Source organism: Colius striatus, chromosome 14 (genome assembly GCF_028858725.1).
Source record: "Colius striatus isolate bColStr4 chromosome 14, bColStr4.1.hap1, whole genome shotgun sequence".
NCBI classification, from domain to species: domain Eukaryota; kingdom Metazoa; phylum Chordata; class Aves; order Coliiformes; family Coliidae; genus Colius; species Colius striatus.
The window spans coordinates 15,686,900-15,706,768 of NC_084772.1; positions in this window are offsets into that span (position 1 = coordinate 15,686,900).

Below are 19,869 nucleotides of genomic sequence, written 5' to 3' on the forward strand. Positions count from 1 at the left end.
CTAAAACTGCAGCCAGGTGTGGTCAGATTGCAGATTCATTCTCGTCTCATTGACATTCCTTACAGGGCACAGCTGGCTTGAGACAACACAACAGCCTTAACTTTTTCTCTTCATCACAAAAGGTGAACCTTGTCCTGGGTAATTCACACACTGCTTTTTAGCAGTGGAGCATAAAGTGGCTTCTGTACAACACTGGCTTAATAAAACACTGGGAATTTGCAGCATATCCCAGACTTTTGATGAGTACAGAGATGCCCTCCCTAGTTAAATTGCTATTGCAACAAACAAAGAATTTAAAGCATCAACTTAAAGCTTACAAGCTTAGGTCATCTCACAAGAATCATGCAAAAATTCGAATCATTGTAATGTAAATATATAAACTCAGACTTCCTCCCTTCAGTGATGGTTGTTAAGCAGAGATATACAGCCAAACCCAGTCATGTCAAAGTTGGATGCACTTTTCAACAAACAAATATTTCAGCAATTAAATGATATATTTTACAACATATCAAAAGACTGGTCTAATATGCTGCTGATATGCATTTCACTGAAAAAGAATAAACTAATAAACTCCTTTTTGACAGAAGAAAATTCTAACCTCTGAAATGAAAGTTTGATTTTGAATACTGTGGTCCATGTTTATTGATGGCAGGATCCTTGAAAAGATAGGATGGTTATTGTTGTTTTCTATAAAATAATGAGAATCTCATTGCATGTAAAACTTTCAAAACAAAGTTGAATCTAAATTATGTAACATCAACTTGAAATTGGCACACAGCCTTTTCTATATGATAGGGGACAATTAAATCAGAGATAATGGAAGGAATAGACTAATCCAAGCACAAATCACTAGAGAAATTACTGAAGAAATGTAGCATACCAAAACAGGTGAGAATGAGCAAATAAATATTATAACTTCAATTAAAAAATAGAGTATTTAATGGACTGGAAAGGGATGTGGGAATTAACACTGGCTGATATATTTCAAACCACTGAATTAAATCCATAATATCTATTTGTATTGTTATATTTTAATATCTATGGTTGCCTGGAAGTCATCTTCTAGGAAAAAACATTTTTAAAAATAAGTTTTATATATATATATGTGCCAGTGTGACCAAAATAGCACTATTTGCTGCCACTAGAATCTAATGGAACCCTTCCGTGCAGCCACACGTCAGGACACTTATGCTTTTAGAACAATAGGACTCGTTAAAAATCATGCTGATCTGCTGAACAAAGCTGTTACACTATGGACTTTGCACATGGGAAGGAATAAACAGTCTAAGAAAAAAAAAAAATCACAGGTTTCTTCAGCAGATGCTGCAGTTCAAAATGGAGGTGTTGGAAAGGGCTGCTAAAGAGCCCAGCTGAAATTTGTGAGGCATCTTCATTAACACAAAGGATTCTGTGCTTGAGCCTGCTGTTTGTAGATTGCTGCAGTGTGTATTAGAGTGGAAGGGCTTTCTGAACTGGAAGTTCTTCTCTTAAAATTATTTCAACAACAACATCTCTTTTCATCTAATTTAAAATATCCTCAGAAACATTCAACTAGCAAAGGGATTTGTCTCTACATCAAATTGATAGAAAATATCCACTGTTGAATATCAGGCACTACCGTGCTGCCTCACAGGTGGAGAAGCAATAACAGTATTTATTTTGTATCATTTATTCCGATTGCTGAAATATTCCCTAGGTGCACATTCTATGCACTGGGTGCCTTTTCCACTGCTTAAAGTGAAAACAAACAGCAATACAAGATAAATGACTGTACCTCTTGTCTTTAGGGTATCATTGAACAATGTTAATTTTCCCCCCCGAGAATATAGTACTGAACCCAGTGGAGACAAATAACAAACGCTGGGAGTTAAATTTATCATGTGAACCTGAATTCCATATTTCAAATGCATTTTGTAGCTTTCTAGTATGCTGATATCTGATGGTCATAAACATTGCTTTTGTTTAAAATAGCCAAATTTATATTCGTTCTGAGGCTTTCATACACTGATGAAACAGCCATAAAACTATCTTTCAGTGCTTCTATATATTGTGCACTACTGATAATCTGAAGCTTTCTTTTTTCTCATTTTTGAGTGCCTCCCAGACCTTACCAGACTGTTCTTGAATGTTCAGGGTACAGAAGCATTCAGCACTCATTTAACAAGGTGATGAAATGTACTCTGTGGATAATGAGGAATTTAAATACCACTTCCTCTTCTCTAAGGCACCTGATACCTATGAGGAGAACAAACCTACCCAAAAATCTACCCAGAAAGAAAATAAATCCATTTCAAAATCCATTTGAAAGTATGTTTGCTCTGGTTGCCTTTCTTAGTAAAAAGAAAAAAAATAATCATCACCTCTCATCAGGGAAAGTCTTTGTAGCACACCAGCTTTCCTTAGATTAATGTTATATTTACACTGATCTGCAAGCTTAGAAAAGATATGTTGCCTTGTACATACTTCACTTATAACAGATAGGTATATTTCCTCCCTCTTTTTTTAAAGCCTTGCTCGCTGAACATGAACAATGTATTCTTGTGCTGTTTTCTGGTATTCTAACTTGTCTTGAAAAAAAACAGCAGATGAGTCCAACTTAAATATTCACTTTCCAAAGCTTGACCAAGCGACATTACACATTGAATTTCTTCTACCTTCCCAAATAAGCAACTTTAATGTGACATGTTGTAAGTGGAATAGGATTAGCACTTCTATAAACTTCAATATTTTTCTGCTACCAACCACAAACTTGTTAGAGAACAGTTGAAAACAGTTGAATCTTATGGACTGGAGCAGTGTATTTGTATATGACCTAGTCTGAAATTAAAACTGCACCAGATGAATGGGAGCTCAAGGGAAAGAGCAAAGTTCACAATTACATTCTTCCCTTGAAAAACCACCTGATACCAAGTTTTGTTTTATTTTAGAGGAAGGATATTATTTTGTTTCATTTTTTTAATTTATTGTTGGTAGCAAAGCTGCAGAGTGGGCTTTGGGGCGTTGTGCTTGGGAGTCCTGACACCTTTGAATGAACAGCATGACATTGGTGTCCAAACTAGATTTCAGCTTGTGTGATTGGAATACAACTGCTGAAGCATCCATCTGAAATTTCACCACCTGTCTCTAAATGCTACATAGTTTAAGAAATATATTACAAAGATATTCTGTTCTGGATGTACCTACCTACCTTAGGCGCTTATTTGACCCCTATTATTGTACTATCAAAGCACCTCACAATCTGAGTGGCTTTATCCTGACAAACCCCCTGTGAGGGTTTGCTATTATCTCTGCACTCACGCTGACACTTTATGTTTCAAGGTAGTACAAAATCAAACTGATTCAAATGTAATACTTTCCCTTTGGCCTTGGAAGCCCAAGGCAGCTCTTTCTAAACATGGTTTCAATCATGTTTCACAGATTAAATGAATTATTCAGGTCTGTAATCTACATTTTGCAGAAGACTTTGCTGAGCTTTAAGATCAAGTTGTAAAAAGTCATCATTTCTCTAAACTGCCTCTTAATGGTACAGTTTTGATAAAAAAAATCATGTAGGAAGTATACACCTGTTTAAATGTATGGCAGTTTTACAATAGGGCTAAAACTGCTTTTCTTATATTGTTTAGGAAAAAAACCCCATCAGTTCAAAGAAGGTCTATCTCTAATAATAATTGAAAGGGGAGGCCTAATTTGTACATCTGATGGTAAAAAGGAGGTTACAGTTAGAATTTCCTATTCTTTAGATAACCTATTCTTAGGTTATCACACCTCTTCTATGGATTTTTATCCAGAGATTGAACAGACATTACACAGAGTCTTTGGTAAATATAAGAAGACTATGATATTCTAAGACAGAAAAGAGAGAACAGAGATGAGAACTGATTAAAGGGTTAAATTCCAGTAAATCATACTTTCTCTGTTGTTTTATTTTCCAAATAGACCGTGTTTTAGGTTTTCCATCTCATTTTGCTAGATGAAAAGCAAAGAAAGTATGGAGAATTGATTGTGGTATCAGAGATGGGAATGTTTGGAGACAGCAATTCTTCCAAAGGGCACTAGAATGAGCAAAGGAGTTAGCATTTCTTTTTTTCATCAGGGTAATATACTTTTGGTGGTGAAGAGGAATAAACCAATAATCGAGGTGTAAAATGACAGCAAAGTTGAATAATAAATCAGCTGGGGAAGGCTCTACATTTAAAGTGTTCAATATTAACACTGGTTGCTGTATTATCATTTTCAGGATGAAGATTGATGAGCATTTTCCTCAGGGGAAGTGCTGACTTTGGTTGTCCCCTCTGCTTTTACATATTGATTCTTGGCCCCACGCTGTGCCCTCAGCTCAGCTAGGACAACTGTTTTGGGACTAAATGGGCAATTGGATCAGGGAGGTGTCAAGGTCAATAATAATAATAATTATTATTACAGTTCCCCATTTCCCTTTAGTACTCAGTCTCAAACTCCTTATGTGAACTCAGTAAAAAGAGTTTAGTTAGCAAAGGGAGAAAAGACACCAAAATGAGTGGCTGGATTTGCCCTCACAGAACAACTGTGAAGGAAGGATGTCCTTCGACCATGTGAACCTGCTCAGAGACAACTCCAACACAACCAAGTTACTCATGATGCCTCAGAAAATGGGACAAAGCAATTGTGAGACATCAGTAGACCTGGAGAAGGCTAGGTCCACTTCAGCTGGAAGCTGCATGATGTTACCAATACTGGTACCACCGAGAATCTGTCACTAGGATGATTACCTAACAGCGGGAACATTTTTCAGTGAGAAACTGATAAGTATTTCCTAGCCTGATCTGTCATCATCTGTGAGGGTTGCTGCTTGCACCTCAAGAATTGTATCACACCTAATTGTATACCATGGCCTTTGTTCTGATAAACAGCTTCCAATGAGTGGCTCAATCCCCAGTTCGCTTACAGCCATCAGCTGCCTGGTGGTTTCAGCAGTCATTTTAAATAGCTTGATTTGGAAGTATCTTTTAACTGACAAGTGAGCAGCAAAACCTGTCAGCTACCAATTTTACTTGCTGTTTGCTGTTTAGCTACTGGTAGAAAAGAAAGAAGAAAACAAACATTTTGTCAACAATTTTAGTTATAAAATCTGTTTTTAGGGATATCTCTGATTTGCAGTCCTACTAAATAGAGACTGATGGGATAATTCTTTACCTGCAAAACTTGTAATGGGAATGTGACAAGCAGGAATAGGCAAGTCCTGCTTCCTATTATTTCTTCCTACACAGGAAGAATAAGAACTGCTTGTTGACCTAAGTGTCTGCTCTCATCACTCATTCACCTCCTATTTCTCTGTGTTTTACCTACAAAACTCCCTAAGATATAATTTTCTGTGAGCAAGTGTACGTTGAATAAATTGGTAGAAAAAAAATTGTAGGTGCAAACTTGAGTAAACTATTTAATATCATGCCTGTTCTAGCTCTGTTTATGTGCAATATCGTTACCATTTATCCTAAGAAGCAATTAAAGTAATTTTTTTCAAATTATAGTCACAAATGTGACTTCTTTCTAGGTAGTGACTTTATTATTAACCTGTCAATCCTGATTATTATTTAACAACCATTCATTTCATCTGTTCATTGCTGATCATGTATTCCATCACTGGCCACCAAAGGAACTGGGTTACTGCTGCTGCTCCCTGAGTGGAGATCTCAAAGTTTTCAAATGGAAACTCATCAAATAATTGACACTAATTGTCAAATTAATTATACTGGATGTCACACAAATATTAGGATACAGGAACATTTTCATAAACATGCAGTAGTTGTCTAAGCACTCCTGAATAACACAGGCATGTTAATTACAGAAGGCTAAACACTGCATCTCATTCATTCAGCAATTCATGTCAATCGTCTGGCATTTTGTTAATTCTGTTTCTTTGAAAATCAAAACAGCTTTACTCTGGATTTTGTATTGAAACCCTTGTAGTCTGATGGACATTACATTTGGGATCCTTTGCATTGCTGCACTGAAATGTAATCACACAGTCTATTTGAGTGACCTCCTTTTCAATTTATTTTTTCTGCTTAGTTTTTAGAAATCTTTTTTTTGGCCAACAATAGTGACAATTACAATTTTAAAATATAATGAAGCACAGAAAAAAATATTCACATGAATAAAACTGAAAACTGGAAACATTCCCTTTAAAGATCCTGATTTTTAAAGAAGTTTACTACGTCATTCCACACACAACTGTAACACAAGGTTAGTAACAACTGCTTGTTCAGATGAGGTATTTTGCACCCAACTGCCTACAATCACTTAGTTGACTATGAAACTGCCCAATTTCTGTGTGTAATCAAAGTAACTGTGTACACATTTGGCATGTAATTAAGTTTCTAAATTGATTAAAATCCAGCCCTGAAATGATTGCAGGCTAAGGCCTGGCTCCAATGATTAGTTCTTAAAACTTCTTTCACAAGCTTGAGCAAATAACACATTTGCCAAAAAAATGCTGCCAACTGTGAAAGTTAATTATGATAAATGTAACACAGTTCTCTCATCACCAGTGTGCAGAGAAAGGCTTTTGCCTCTTCTAACTTTATTGTCCATCAAGACAAAGACGGTGCTTCAGGATTTTTTTGCTTTAACAAGGACAGATATGCTCATGAGTGACAGTTAAATTTGTTGGAGGTATTAAATTGCTAATGCTAATGCATTTTACAATCTTCTGAACTGATTTAATATATTAGACTGCCACTCAAAGTCTTAATAAACAATTCTGCACTCTTAGTTTAAAATCATCTTGTCAGGTCTGGACGTTTTCTCTATTGGCCTCCATTGTTAATGTGATGGTAGTTTACAAACAAATTACTTTTTTTTTTCTTTATAGGTTATATCATATGAGACTTTAATGGGTGTTTCTCTTGTTGCTCTTTATTTATTATGAAACAGCTGTACCAGAGCTTAATGGCACAGATTTTTGCTTTAAAGCACCTGTGCTTGTAGCTACAATTCTCCCTCTCTTGCAAGTAATCTCTCACTTATTCATATTTGAATAGATCTTTCTCCTCATTTTAGGATATTGCAAACTCAGACTTGTGCAACTTAATACATTTTTGAAGAATGATTTCATTATGTTTATTCTAATATCGTGTAATTCCTCCATGGAGTGCCACTTTTGCTTCAGAGACCCATCAGAAGCTCCACATGCATCGAAGTTTCGTGTTTGCAGATGTGAAAAACAGAGGCACTCATTATGGCTAATAGACTTTGACAGAAAACTCATTAAAAATAAAATATTTTCTCTAATTTTATAGGAAAAAAATTGAAAGAAATGAGGAATTCATTTTTCTGAAGTGCTTTTATGGAGAAAACAACCTGGTTATTTTGATTTTGAGGCTCTCAAATATAAGACCAGTACTAGCATCAAAGGGTTTAGCTCATTGTTTGGATAAGCATCTCAATTTTGATATTTTTTCTGAGTGCTAAATAAATATATCAGATTGCTGTCAAAGAAAAACTTCTGGAGAGTTTTACCTTAAACTGGTATTAATAAAACCTTATGTTTTTCTTGGTTTTCCTTAGCTGTGTGATGGTGACAGATTTCTTCTGTGAATAGATACATAAACTGTGTGTAGTAAGACCTAAAATCACTGCAACAGACAAATACAAATGGTTCTGACAGCTCATTCCATAATGTGCAGCTACTTGTTTAAGAAAGCTTCATCTCTGACTCTTACAATTTTCATTACAGACTTTCTGTAACTTAGTTATCCTGAGAGTTAGATTCCCTGAGGCACATATCTCCTTCTTCATAGATAGCTTTCAGGATTAGGACAAAGACTGTGAAAAAATCACAGAAGAAATAGGACTATTCAAGACTAACAAGTTTAAGACTAATGAAATGTCAGTAAGTCAGTCACCCGAGGATGTGTGTTTTCCTTTAATGGACATGTTAAAGCCTCCACTTTGCTTATATGTATAAGTAACCCAAATGTCCAAATGTGAAAAATTACCAGGTTGCTTATTCAGAGAAGTAAAGCTGCAATATTTAAACGGAGTTTCTTCCTGGCCTAGAATCCTAAGGTTGCCAGAGCTTGCCCTACTTCTATCCCACATCCTGCCTTGAAAGTTTTCTGATGATGTCAGAAAACAGGTTGTCTTCATTTGATGATTTACTGTTCAGTACCAAAGGCACCACGTTTGGATAGCTATACATCAGTCTGTTTGCTCCAGATGAAGATTTAAGCACTTAGTTTCTGCTCGATAAAGCATACTTAGGTCCCTACCCTTCTAGTGGTCATTCAAATTTTCTTTCAAAGATTGACATGGTTTAGTTTGGACTGATTTTTGCTTTTACCATCATAGGCTCAGTTCCAGAGATCCAAGAAGTTGTGAGTGATTTCTAACCACTGTCATCAGTGTGATCAGACCCAGTGCATTGGGTGTGGCCAAAGATCAGTTGTTACTACTGACCTGATCCATTGCAAGCTGACAGTTCTATGTGTGCGGCAGCTTACATGCTTTAGAGATGAAGGGGACATACTAAAAGATGCAATAGCATAACAATACTTTAGAAAACTTATGAACTTATTACTAAAAATGTGGGTTTTATGAAATGAGTATTTGCTAACAAATATTTTTCAAAGAGTAGTTACAGAAAAGATACTAGGGTGACAGGCACAAATGTTAAGAGATTCTGTCTGAGATAGAACAGAAAAATTCAATCAAGGTATTACCTTTCTATTCCTTCAGTGCTGGTCTTCCTTTTCCTGGTTCTCATTTTCTTCATTTCAGTATTACAAATTGCCTGAATTTTTATTTTTAAAAGAGGATGCCAAGTGTTTCTTCTGTTAGATTTGCAATTCTATAAACTCCACACAGTGTCTGTAGTAATAAAAGATAATAACTATGAACTGGTATAATTTTCATTACATGGTTGATCTTGCATAAATTTCAAGCTCTATCAGCGCTGGTCTGCCATTAGTCTGGGATGTGGGTGGAGCTGCTAAAAATGAACTCCCCAAACAACAGGTTTGTTGGGACAGTAGCTATAGCAGCCTTCTTAGTTGCCTCATTCCTTGTGGGAACCATTCGGCAGCTACACTACATGCAGATCTCCCACTGAAGTCCTTGAGCAAGTGCATAATTGGGCCCTAGTGCACACTTTAACACATTTGTTTTCATTACTATGTTTACTATCTATGTTTTGGAGGTGTCAGTTATGCCGTGCTCAATGGCTCTAAAACTGCAATGCCACAGCAATAATTTATATTTCTTTTTGAAACAATAATTTAGCAATTATTTTTCCCCTTATGGGAATTTTTTCTGAAAGTACCTCTGCATGTTCCAGAACAGTATGCAAAGTCAGCGCTTTCATACAGCATTTTGAACCTCTTATTCTTGTAAACCTTATGAAGTGGTAAAGATTGGATTCTTCTTTCAGTCTTTGCAGGCAGCTGAAACTTAAGAAACACTTCTTCACAAAGAAGTCTTTCTTTGTAAAAAAGCTATTGCTAAATTTACTTGCATTTATGGTTGGCACTTCGTAGACTTTTTATGTTTTTAAACATGCCAACTTTTATCTTGTTTCCTCCTTTAAAAATGGTAGATACTAAAACCTACATATTGCAGTTCTTCGTATGCATCTGTGTGAAAATATAGGCTTTGAAAATCTCTCTACTGAGTGTTAAAGGGAAGGGATTTATCCCATATCTTTCTTTCATTCAAGAGTAACGAATATATTTTTATTAGTTTTTGATTGAACTGGTGGTTAATGAGAAATATTTGCAGACGGCACATAGCAAATCAATATCTTTGTTTCTCCTGCTAATCTTCATTCTAAAGATAATCAGCCTTTAGAGGACTGAGGATTTGGGTCTATTAGAAGATAAGGATGAAGCGCTGACAGCTTACTCATTTCCTCATGCAAAAATATGTTAGGTAATTTTTTGCATGTGAAATACGATATGGATATATCATCAACATTTGATAAATAGAGAGGTTTTTAAAAATTGCATCTCAAATACTTGACATTCAGTACAGTTTTTGAAAATGATAAAATCATAATTGTAAAAAAGACCTGCAGTATTGCCAATCAGATTCTTGCTGTTATGTGCACGCTGGCACATATATCTTACTGTCCCCCTGCAGAAGAAGGAATGAGCATAAAGAAAAGAGCAATTTTCCTGCCGTAAATTGGAAAGTCTGCCAACCAGCTAAGTGATCTACCATCAATCAGTGTTAAATTCTCCTTAGCTGCAGAAAATTCAAGAACTAACTATTACTGAGAGATTTCACACAGTGACTAATGGTATATGACAAACACATTTAAAATCTGCATAGACCAGCATCAGTTTAAAATATAACATGAATAATAAACAATTCTAAAGATATCCTGGTGTGCAAAATAAGATACAACCTCCTCAGACACATATTGTACATAGAAGATTACCATTCTAGAAGTGCATTCAATATCAATGAAGAACAAAGTCAAGTATACAGTATGACTTTAGTTGGAATAACATCTTTCATATAACGTGGGATACAACATTGCATGTATTCAACCAAGACTGTACAGCAAGTTGGCTATGTTACACTACAAAGTAAAGATGACAGCTGAATAAAACACTGGGCTGAATATACCATTACTTTACTCACATGAGGAGCCCCATTAAGTAATACTGAAATCTTGAGGTGAGGAAGGTCTTCTCCTCCACCATGTCGTTACTGAAGCCACAGCTAATGCATCTGTTCCAGATGGCAAGCATTCAAATGAACGTGAGACAGTGTTGTCGCTTGCATACTAAGCTGGCCATTTCTCAGTGCAAAGATTCTACTCATGTCTGTTTAGTTTTCCTTTAAAAACATGCTATTTAGTTGCATAATATGGAAAAAATATTTATAAGAAAGGAATGTATTAGCTATTAAAAGATGTCTGCACTTCCAGCTGAAGAACAGTGCATAAAACTGGAGACACTTGTCCTAGATTTGCATTTTCAAGAATTTAGATCTTTTAATTAATTTCCATCTATTTTCCATATATATATTTTAATATAGAAAATAACAGCTGCCATTTTGATAATGGCCTTTCTGTCATGCTCATTTTTTTTCTTTCTTTCTGACAAAAACATATTGCCACAGAACTCAGAGGGAGTATTGGTTTTTGCTTTATTGGGAGTAGGATCTGTTATTTTGGGCTTTGTTAAACTATGAAGGAGCCATAACAACTGAGGGCAAAAGTGTCCTCGCTTTGAATGGACATATACTCTGAAAGAAATAGAAATTTGTAAGTCAAAGCACCCAGGGCAAGGTGTTCTATTCTGAGAATACAAGCAATTCTAATAATCACTAAAGTGAAACAGAAAACCCTGAATGAACGTAATTGCACCAAACAGCTTCAGGCTGAAGTACAGCTTCACCCATTCCCAGTAGAAATAAGAGAATTAAGAGGGAAGTATAACTAAGTAGTTAAAATGTGTTTAGGTATATTTGCAATTTATAGTGTGATGTCTCAAATACTAGCCTACAGTACATCTCCTCATTCATCTTCCTGCCTCTCAAAATATGAGTATTCAGAGATAGTTTGCTTAAAAGCTTTAAATGCTGAGACTAGCTGCTAAACTATTGTGTCTTTCTGAATCATTCAGGGACTAGTTCATCTAATTTTGTCTCTTCTGAGCTCAGGTATCTCATATTTAAATAGGATAAAGTGCTATATATGTTAAAGACAGAACAGACACAAGTTGGGAAGTCTGTTACAATGGAAATCACAGGTGATACAATAAATAGAGTTATACCTTGTGCTTGATCTGTTTCTATATCAACAAAATTATACTGTTCCTTGACCTTAATTCTACAACAGCAAACTGTCTATACATAGTTACTCAGAAAGCAGAGACAAGGTCGATCAGAACAAACAAGAATACTTAAATAATCACCCCATTAACTGAACTATAATAATGACTCAATGATTTGAACATACTATACTGCATCATTTCCATTGACAGAATTGCCAAAAAGAAATCAGAAACAGGACAAAAGGGAATTGGTAGGTTATTATCGTTTGGTGTCAGTCTGATTAGCTCTATGCAAGCACATACTCACTGTCAATGGATGGAAGATATAAGGAAAAGGCAGTTGGAAAACGTTGTTAATAGAAAAGATTCCAGATCTGCTGAATGCCATTAAAGACTTGTCTGTGTTACTCCAGCACCTTGAGTAATTGCACTGAAGGCTATGAAACTTCTTGTAGGGAAAGTGGAGGCAAAGTGAGAGTATAGCAAGACAGATGATGAGGCAGAAGAATATTTGTCATCTCTCCTTTCTGCTCTCCTTCACTGCTAGGAAAAGCCTCTGAAGTATTATCATCATATTATCTTCCATACTTTTTAATAGGGTTTTTTTAATGAGTAAAAAATTTATGGCTGTATGCAAATATTCTGGAAGGTTAGCAACAAGAGAAATGCTATTTACACTGAAATTCATGTACTAACTAAAAAGCATTAAAAATAGCAATTAACAACAATGGAGATTGTGCAGTTTCCATCTGTATTTTGCAATATACAGCAGATGATAGTCAATCAGCAATGCGTTAATTTGTTAATATTCTTCAGTTAAAATATAGAAGTTGTTCTGTTTATTTTAGGGCACTTTTTGTCAAAGTAGGCCAAATCCCCAAATCCTGTCCGCTAAATAATTAGAAATTGTTAAGGATATGAGAATTCACTCCCAGCCCTGAGCAAAGTATCATTTCCCTAGGAGAAGTTCCAAAAAGGGCAGAAGAAATACACTTTGGATTTTCTGTTGTTCCAGATGGGATAGAAAGGAGTGATCTTATGCATCAAGGCTATCATCAGATTCAGATATTCCTTTCTGATGAAGTCCTGATATATGAATAACACCACTGCCTGTGGACCACCTATTTGTGTAATAAAATTGTACACAAATTTTTGCTTCTTTTTAATTCCTCAGTCTTCAGAGAAATTTCTCCAGTTCTTAAGGACTACTGGAGTAATCAATAAATCTATGAGAATCATGACAGGTCTCTCTTTTATGTACGTGATTCGTCTATACCTATAGAGCAGCATCCAGGTGGATAATAGTTGTCTTCATATCCTTCCCAAGTGACCTTGCAGATACCATTAACCTAAATGAGATTAGTCACTGGAGCTGTGCACAGTTGCTTTTAGCAGATGCAGCCACAGCAGCAGCACTTATCAATAAAAGAAGCTTGTTGAAGAGAGAGAGCCTGAATTTGGAAGTTTTGAAGATGATCATAAGGACATATGGTATCTGAATTTCTGAATATGCCAGACACAGGCTGGCATAAGGATGCATATCAAAAACCAGAAAAAGCCACTGTGAAGAATGAACATTTTCATGTTCATTTTCGTAATACACTGCAAGTGTTTACACAGAAGCCTCTCATTCACAAAAGTGAAGTTTATTACTATCAATCACAGAAACAGCAAACAGAAATGCTGAGATTTTATGTACAGTGCTTCAGTCTGAGGGTTTTAACACTTCTGTAACCAGCGGTAGTTATTTTACTGGCAAATGTTATCATTGGGAATATGTTGATCATCTGGCTAAGATGTAACATTCATAAAATACCAGCATCCCAACTGAAAAACAACCATAACAACACAATGGGGCAGGTTTTCTTTTGCATATATATAAACATTTATCCTGAGGTACTAACCACCACTCGAGAGAGTATCTTTTCTGTCAAACTGGAGAACCATGTGTGAGTGAAGCTCCAAGGTTACTGTTAGTGCAAAATCAAACTACCAAGAAGAATAGATTTTTCTTTTCCAGGACCTTTCCCAGATCAAGAAGGTACACAAGTGTATTTTGGGCACTTCTAATGAATTTGAGAAAATCTAAGAAAAACTTATATTCATGCAATACTAAAATAAACTGCAAAGGACAACAGTTACCTACATCTCTCATATGGTCAGTGAAGAAAGAGGGATGCTTTCAGAAAGCAGTGGAACTATGTAAGAACTCAAAGGTGTACAAGAAGTACTGAAAACTCTATGTACAAGAAGTACTGAAAACTATTGTCCTTACTTAAAAGAGCTGTAGTAGTTTTAAAAGGTTGGATTTATCTAGAACTTTGTTCTTGAAATGACTTTGAGAACAATATCTGCTCAAAAAAATCACCAAGGATGTGAATTAATAAATAGTTGTTATTGCATTACTCTAGGGTTTAAAGCATCACTTGCAAGCAAAAATGTTGGATTAAAGGCCTTCCTTTAAACAGAACAGTAGGCACAAGTAGCTGTGATGACAGCTTATATCAAAATGCACTAATCATTGGGCTGCAGGGTAATATGCACTCTTGTTCTCTTTCTCTGTGGCTTACTGAGTATTTAATTATTCTGTGTAAAGTGAAATAGCTTCAACAGAGTGGAGAGTAGGATGAAAATCAATCCTGTAAGTCCTTAATGGTAGGGTAGGTTCAAATGTTGTCAGGCAGAGGAGGAAGCTGAAATTAGAACTGCTAGAAATGGATCAGTTATCTGATCAGTTAAATTAAGTGGAGAACTGTGAAGCGTGTACATCCTTTTCTGAAAACACCTATGGGATCACTTCAAAGAAGGGGAGATGTCTTTTCTTTCAGAACCCAAATAGGCTCTAGGTTTCCTTTTAATTATGGAAAATTGTGTTAGAAATATCTTTTAAGACCCGTACAAGTTTGTAAATGTAAAAAACCAGAAGTACCATACAGTGTTACCCTTCAAATAGTTTGTTTAAAATAGATTTATTTGTCTTGGAGGCCAACGCTTGTGTTTAAAAAGTACCAATGTTTGTGCATGTCCAGCTTGTGCTGTAGTGCTATGCACGTCAGTATTCGACACTGCAGGTGATGATCTCTCTGCCAAGAAGTTAAATTTTGTGTTTGCCACAAGCAGGTAAAGGCTATTTGGGATGTATCTAGCAAAACTGGTAACAGCATATTTGGTCCTTTCTTAATCAGTAGATATTACCACATAGGTGTAACTAGAAGAGACGTTTCTCAGCTGCCAGCCAATAGCTAGCCAGGCTGTCTGTCTTCTTGGTCCTTTCTCACAGTTCTGAAAGGTACCTGCTGGCATTGCTGTGGAGGTATCTACTTCACAATTTATCTGACAGGTGGTTGGCTATTAACATAAATAAAAGTTGTGACCTGTCTGCCACTTTTAATAACTCAAGTGCTGTATCTCCAATCTGTCATGTCCTTGGCAGCCCTTTTGTTTATTAGTAAATGAATTATTCATTAGCAAAATTTGTTAGGAAAATGTGCCTTAATTTTCATCCTTTTAACTGTACTCCACTATTATCCTTTTAGTGGCACTTTGCTGTACTTCATCTGTTTCAATTACTAGAATAGTGGCTTGGCTGATACTCCACTACATGGGAACATGAGGAAGAATGGCACCTTGCTGCAATCCTGTGCAAGTGCTTCAAGATGTGAAGAGATAAAAAAGGTACAATTAACTCTTTTCATAATGGTGAAGTGAGCGGGAAAATGGGAAAGGGGAGACAAATAAACCTGCATTTGCCATCTCCTATAGCCAAATTAATCCTGCAAGTTTGAATGTGAAGTAAGGAAAATATCTTTGGGAGTTTAGAGAGGCACTGTGACTCTCACATGCTCTCATCATTGAGGCTGTGTACTCCCTGCTCCTTACTTGAAATGGTGCCATTTCCCTTCTTTTTCTCTGCACTGCAAAAATTGATTTACCCCAAACAAAGAATAAGGACTACCTGTGTTTCATACAACTAAACAAAACCTGTGTTTATTCATTGTATAAAGTTTAGTCTTAGAATTGTTAAAGGCTTAATAATGACACTGATCCTTACAGTAGCATTCCTTGAGCCACATGCTAACCCTTCATCCTTTCTGGGAAAAATAAAAGGTCCTAAAGAAAGATATTGAGTAGAGACTTGGTTTCCTTGAGTTAGCACTGGGATAGTCATTCTGCCTTCAGGGTAGCTTGGAAATTTCTTATGTAAATCGTATTGTAATGCTTCTAACACCAGTTATTATGTCAGGATTTATTCAGGTTAATGAAACAACAGAGTCACTAATAACATATCCTACTGCAATGTTGAAAAAGGAAATTGCCATGATACAATTTCATCAAATGGACATGATAGAAATTGGGAAGCAATTCTTACATAGTGGAAGTAGGGAGATAAACAAAGATGTGTATTCAAGGATGATTGTGATGCATGTGGGATCAGATGAGGCATAACAGCTTGTCAATTAAAGTTATTTCAATCCAAGTTTCCTTCCCAATCAGCTATCTATCTTCCATTCAGTTCAGATCACACTATTTTAACCTCAAAGTTCACTCTTCAGATTGATGAGTCTGTCTACCAGAGGATTTTGGAAGGTAATTTGTTTTAACCATCTTCCAGACAGATTTTGAAATAGTCTTTTACACTGGTGAACTGTGCACTGTACATTTCTCACTCCTGTGTTGTTCATTTGTTTGCTCCTGTTTTGCTACCTAAGTGTGGCTTTGTGAAGAGAATGTCAGAGACTAATGGCAAGAATTCTTGCTGAGTACTATTAAGACTCACAAGTCTAAAGTCGATTAAGGCACACAAAACTTGTGGGACGTGGGTCAAATCAGCAGGAAAACATGACAAATCTTGATTGAGGGGATATATTTTTTTTTCTACTGACTTTCCTGTGTCTTCAGCTGAATTCTGGAGGATAGAATTTCCAGTTGCTGTGCAAACTGTCACACTGAGAAAGATCGTCTGTTGCCTTCCAGTCTTCTGCTCCACAAAACAGCAGCCTCTTTTTCATGATTGCAGCTTTGTGTTAGCTGCACCAGTAAGATGATTTTCTGGCACATTATTCAGGGAGATGTTACTGGACAGGTGCTTAAGGAGTTTTGAAGTTAAATTCAGAGTTAAAGAAGGAAAGAGAGGCAGAAACTTTCTCTTACCAGTTGTATTCAGAAACCAAAAACTCATTTCACATAAGATGAATGGAAAAATAAGAAAGCTAAAAGGATGTAGGACAGAAATGCAATTCTCAAGCATTGTTCCTGCTCAGCTTAAGCACTGTAAATGCATGTCAATTGACAATTAACCTTGCCTGTTCAAATACAGAGATGGGCAGATGACTCTTCTTTAATTTTTTCTTTTTTCTAGTTCAATTACAGAAGTTCATTTTCAATGTATGAACATAATAGAAACTACATTGGGACAAACCAAAGGTCTTTCTAACCCAGTGTCCCATCTCTAAAAGCAGCTGACACAGAGCAAGCACATAGAATACTTTCCAGATATTTTTCAGCCTCAAACGATTTTAGCTTGGAGTTGTCCTGAGACAGGGGTCCACTGCATTTAATAAACTTCCCTATTTTTTCTTCCACATTTTTTTCCTGTTGTCTTTATCATTCATGCAAATTATTAGGCTTCCTCTGAATGCTGTAATCTCCCACCAGTGCTAGTGACTGCGACAGTCGGCTAGCAAGAAAAGAGAAGGAGCACAGCTCTAACTCCACCTTTTTTGGTGGGAGTAGAGAGTCTGCAGCCTAAAAGAGTTCTCTAAGGATGTAGGAAAAGCTATGGAAAGCCATTTCTCCATGGGAGAGCCAGTTGCACCTTTTCCCCAAGTCAGAGTAGGCCACAGTGTAAGAAACCAATGTCTAATAGCAGGACAAAAGAAGACACATAGACAGTGAGAAGGTGATTATATGTGTTATGAGTCTGAAGATCAGGTTACTTATGTAGAGTAAACAAAGAATTATTAAGCAACAGAAACATACAAGGGAAGTTGCTTCAAAAGTCAGCAGATGGCAACAGCTGTAACTTACTTTTTAGCAGTCCTGCCAAGAACTGAAGTGAATGTAACGTAGTAAAATATCATTTGTAGAAAAACACAAAACCAGAGAATGCCTGCCATAATTGTTCCATGATTCAGCAATTCACCCTTTTAACTGCTCCCAAACACACATAAACTCAAATACATTTGAGAAGAGACTCACATACATGCCATATGTTAGGATGAATGTAAAACCCCAAGGATATCATTGGGAAGCTCATAATGCCTATGCAGAATTCAAGAATGAAAAGAGTGAATACAAATTTGCAATATCTGTTTTTAAGAGGAAAGGCACAGGGAGTAGGTTTTTTAAGTTCAAAATTAACTCGGAGCAAGGAAATGCATAGCTCTTCTTCCCCAGGATTACCATAAAGTCAGTGGAGCAGCTGCCTAATCCACAGACAGAGACAAAATAAGAAACTTTGAAATGAGACAGGTTAGTACTTCAAATTTGCGTAAGCAAGTACCTGGGGGCTAACTCTGCCACAGCCACTCAGGGGAAACACATTCTTTTTCAACACATAATACTTCTGCAGCCTGTAACTCAAAGATCCTAAGGCCAAATTCAAATCTGAGTTACACTTTGTGAAATTAGGATTCACCACTTTCAGTTCCTTTAAATCACTCTTAATTTACAGTGGCATAACAGATTAGAATCCGGCCCCTCGAGTTTTAATACTCACTTAGATTTAGACAGTAGAAGAGCTTTAGTTTAAGATAAGAGCTGTTAATTCACTCATTTTTATTCACACTTGCAGGTTGATATATGTCTATATACATTTATATACAAAACAATGCAGTTAAAAAGTATTCAGAATGTGCATAAAACAAGGAAGGGATAGCAGATGATTTAAAATTGCTTTTTAATAATTACAATTAAAGACAGAACTCTATTATGATATACAGTGTATTATTCCTTGGTCTTCTCTTTTCACAGGTTTTTAGAAAAGCTTAAGGGGATAATTGTTCTCTGGCACATTTATTAAATGTTACCAGCAGTTTGGTTTTGAGACTATTCATTCCCTGCAGACTCAACACCAGTTTTTCTTTAAAGCAATATAAAATAATTATAAATTCCCCACGTAATTAAGTTCATTATATTAATATGCTCACATGATTTAGTCCACTGTTAGTCACCTTGCTTTTCATATTTCAGGTTCTGAATTTTGTTCAAAGTCTTTGGAGGGAAGGAGCAGCATTTTTTTTTTTCTGAGTACAGCATAGAATAAAAGATGGAGAAAACACATTTAACATGAGTTACTGGTTTCATATGAAAACTTTTTTAATTGTAAGTCTCTGATGGAAATTCATAATTTTATATAGCAAGTGCAAGTCTTCCTAAAAATCAGTTTTATTGTTTTAAATTCTCCTTTTGTCGTCTCTTTACAAGTGGTCCTAAGACTACCAGAGGATACTGACCCGTATCTTGAAAATCACTGCTAGTCCACACTTCTGTTTGTGTTTTTTGGACTACTCACTATTTTTTCATGACTCTAGTTGTATCCTTAATTTCAGTGACAGAAGGGAAAAGGAGTATTCACTACTATGTCTAGAGTAACTGCATTTTTAAAGCTCTGCTGGAACTGTAACAAATGTCTTTTATTAATAACTAAACTCAGCTACCAAATAAATACCAGGAAGAATGTTCTGACTTAAAAATTGCTAACCATGTAACTCTCTCAGCAGGAACTTTAGCAAAGACACACACAATAAAGCCCAGGAAAGTAAAAGGTGCTCTATAATGAGAACACTCTCGTTGGCCTTCAGATTGCAAGGTAAGACATTGTACTCTTGGCCGTTTAGAAGCAATTAACCTTTTTATGAATACTGCAGTTGGTGTGACCCTATTCTTCACATGTTGCATACAACTCTGAGTAGAGAAGACTGGGCAATGACCTGTCTTTCACAGTATGCAGTCTTTACTAAAACCTCTTAAAATATTATACCTTACCCTTTGTCTCTGTTTCATTTTGTTAGAAACAGTGATATACAAAGACACAAGAAAGGGTTTCCAATCATCATAAGAGTCCCTCATTTGTGAGAAACATCAAGAAGTCAGAAAAGGGAGTCAGCCT